Genomic DNA, 4,034 nt, shown 5'->3' with positions numbered 1-4,034 from the left:
GATGCCCTCTCAGGGGTCAGGACCCCAAAGAAGAATAATCAGTGCGACCAGACTATGGACTGTTGTACAAAGGATTCCCAAGCCCTAGAGCGGCAAGGGAGCAGCAGAGAGGTAGGCTGGGACAGAGCACGTGACAGCAGGAACCCATGGGGACTAATCGCGGAAGGCTGTCCCCCTCCATGTGGCACTTCACAAGATCCCCGAACTGGGACCCCATGTGGAACGAATGGCTGAAGTCACTGTCCAGCAGCCAGCAGGATGGAGGGACAGCTAAAACATCATTCAACTGACAGAAAATAAAAGCTTGCCATAACTGTTGCAGACCCGTAGTTTCAAACTAGTATTAACAGCTGCCATATCCAGACAGGGAAACTGAAGCCAAAAGGTTAATTAAGCAACTTGCATTAAGCTTGGATTTAAAAAAAAGAAAGACTGTATGTATCTACATTTGATGGAGAAACATATCAGTTTCAATATATCCATTTAAAAGGACAGCCTTAGTTTTAGAAAGAACGCTAATCAAAATATTTCCTGTTTCCAGGGTTACCTCCATGATGCTCCTGCATAAAACTCAATGTCACCGGCCTGGGAGCCTTGGCAAAGGCTGATGAGACAGGAGAGCCATCTAAGTGCCACCTGCCTTCCCCCACCTCCCCCCCCCCCCCGAAGTTCTTTTGAGAAGTTGAAGCCGAGAATTTATGCGCACCCTTCCTATCAGATCAGGGGAGGGCCCAAGATCTCTCAAGTGAAATATACTTTCAGATCATGATGAAGCTATTGGCTTTCTGTTGACATAAATTACACGGGTACCACAATAGATGAAGCATCATTTTCTCCGTGCTGCATGGTTTTTGTAATAGCAGCTGGATTTCTCAATGCAATTTTTCTTAAGGTCAAATATTCTTCTCCAAGTATATTCGGCGATATGAGACTTGTCAGAACAAATCTAGATATATCTTTCTGTTCTTGTATTATTCACTTCCCAGATCCTATCAGGGAGATAGACGAGGAGGAAAAAAAATACACCATTAACAACAAAGGAAATATCTGATGCTACTCTGTATGGTATCTGTGTAAAACAGAAAGAATATAACCCACGGGGGAAAAGAGAAATCTCCACTATTTATTCCAGTAGCGCTGCTTTCTTGAAAACAATTAGAGTTTTCACTGCTCTGGGTTTCCAGCTTCTAGGACACCATCGCTGTAGAATACACGCTAGGCTTAAGAAGAGCTTTCAAGGGGAAAAGGAAATGCTATTCAGTACGCATCAGTTGTAAAATGCACTTGCTCTGAAGAAATGCTACGATATGGGAAAGCATCTATCTTTGAATAAGGGAAAACAGTTGTGGAGATTCTGTCTCAACAGCAACTCAGCTGTTAGTATTTGCCATGAGAGGGACGGCCACGGCGATCCCACACTGACACCAACAGCAAGGTCACACAACGTGGGACTGAGATCCAGCGAAGGGGAAAGGTATGGTTTTCCAGGTTCTCTAGGCAAGATGACATGGAGAGCAGAGCCATGGCCTTCCACAGTTATGGGTTTGGATCCCAATTCTGCCACCTTCCACCTGTGAGACTTGGGTCCTCAGTTTCCTCATCAGTAAATCTGGGATTTCTTCATTCATACAACAGATATGTATTATGAGCCTAAAATTTTCCAGGCACTGTTCTAGACATGGATGAAACCTAAGGGACCAAAACGGAGAAGGTCCCCTCCCTCCTGAAGAGTAGTTTCCAGACCCTGAGGTCACTGAAGGAAATGAAACAGGGGGATGTGACAGCATCTCAGGGAGGCAGCTTCTCGAGGAGACAGCCTTTGAGTTGAAACCTCGGAGAGCTGAAGGAAAATCATTCCAGAGAAAGGAAAGAGCCAGGATGAAGGCCCCACAGGGCGCTGACTGGGCTTGAGAAAATGCCACGGGGTATGTGTGAGGACAGCGGTGCTAGGGATGGGAGAGGAGAGAGAGATGCGATCAGTGAGGGAGGGAGGTCCGCTCGGCTTCTACAGGCCACAGTGAGGAGCTGGTTGCATTCCAAATGGAACTGGAAGTCATTTTAAATGGCGGTGACAAGATTTTTTAAAAACTCCACTCTGGCTCTGATCATTCATGCAAGAGGTGTGGGGTGGGACGCTAAAGCCTCTACCATGGGATCGTCTGGGATTCGCTGAGAAAATATCGAGGTCCGGGCAGAGTTCCTGGCTCCACATCTGTGCTCCTAAATGACCACCATTAATCATACTATCTATGGAGCTCTTTGAATATCTCCCTTCATTCCATTTAATACATTGCATGAAATGATCAGCTTTGGGGCCAGTCTCCCCGACAAGACAGAGCTCCTTGACAGCAGATACCAGGCTATACCCATCACTGTATTCTTGGGACCTGGTACAGGGCCTGACTCATGACAAGCACTCTATCATACTTGCTGAGTTCAGAGCTGAATCCACAAATGATTTTTTCTTGATGGAAGAAACCCAAATAGTTTCTGTTCTTCCACCGTGAGTGTTAAGAGATGGAAATTCAGGTTTGCAAAAATGAGTGGGTTAGTAAGGATGGCTGATTCTCCTTACCAGGCACCGTAGAGGTGCTAGGATGCCAAAATGGCTGTAGATTCTAGTCTCCTCAAGACCCTTCCGTCAAGTGGTGAAGCCTGTTTCTTCGCCCCTTAAATCTGAGCCAGCTGTGTGAATTGCATCAGCTAGGAATTGAAAGCCAGTGATGGAAGCGACTTCATGCAAGCTCCAAGGCTAAGCCTGAGAGACCTCAGAGCGACCAACCCCATGCCTGGATCCCCTCCTCCAACATGTCATCAAGCCCAGGCCAGCCTACTGGATGGATGGCCACGGGGAAGCCGTCTGTCCAGCCATCCCATCTCCTCTAACCAAGAACAACAAAGCACTGCCTAGATCGGGGCTGCCCCACTGAGCCCAACCCCAAGGAAGGATGGGCTTTGGTGGTTAAAACCCCAGCTCCTCTGGCCAAGACTGGGAGGATTCTAAGGTGTATCCTACACACGGTGTCTCAGAGCCCCCCACACCCCCCCCCCGCTCCCCTTATTGGGAGCAAGCCTCAATTGTCCACAGCAGTCCTCAGGCACGAACTCCTGCTTGCTTGGCTTTTCCCTCCTTCCCAGACTCTCTGCCCTACTCTCACCACATTTCTCAGGAGAGAGGTCCCTGTCTCAGCCTCTGCTTTGGAGAACACCATGACCCCAGAACTTTTCCCAGATGGGTTTAGCTTCCCCGTCTCCTGGCCAGAAACCTCCAGGGCCACCTAATGGAGCCTCCCTCCACCCCACAGCCCAGCTATGGGGCTGGAGCCCCATGTTCACACAAGCCCTGAGTGTCTCACTCACATATTGGAACTAGTTCTAATCTCCTCCTTGGAAGAAAGGAAACCACAGTTGAGTCTGTAATCCCTCTCTGAGTTTATTAATCCCTGGATTATATCACACCACCAAAGTCACCAGGGTCCACCCATTGAGGGAGCCCCAGACCCAGAGCCATTCTGTGCCTTGGTCTCCTGGAGTTCGCCTCAGTCTGGGCAGCCAAGAATTAGGGAGTCCATTCCAGGAATGCAGGGGCCCCATCAAGAGGGTCTGGAAGGACTGGGTAAGGTCCCTGGAAGCAGTGGCCTCCTGCTCATATTAACTGGATATGAGAAACTCACAGTTTCCCAGGAAGGCAGACTCAAAGAGGGTGCCTGTGTTTTGAACTTACTCAGCAGACCCATTCCGTGCCATAGGGAGCAAAGGAGAAGGGTCAGATGGGGGGTGGGGGTGATGATCTGGTCTGGAGGAATGTATGCCTACATGTGGATGCATCATGTGGCCAGCTGGACGGACGGTCTGAGCCAAGAGGAGAAGCCTCGGCTAGAGACACACTGGGAGGATCGTCTGCAAATCGATAGCAGGTCCAGGTGAAGGGAGAGTATGGGAGGAAGGAAGAGGGTCTAGGACTGGTCTTGAAGGAACTACAACTATATTTTTTAACAGCTTTATTGAAGTAAAAGTGACACACAATAAACAGC

Source organism: Meles meles, chromosome 4 (genome assembly GCF_922984935.1).
Source record: "Meles meles chromosome 4, mMelMel3.1 paternal haplotype, whole genome shotgun sequence".
NCBI lineage: Eukaryota > Metazoa > Chordata > Mammalia > Carnivora > Mustelidae > Meles > Meles meles.
The sequence above is the reverse complement of the archived record's forward strand: the minus strand, read 5'-3'. Positions refer to the sequence as shown.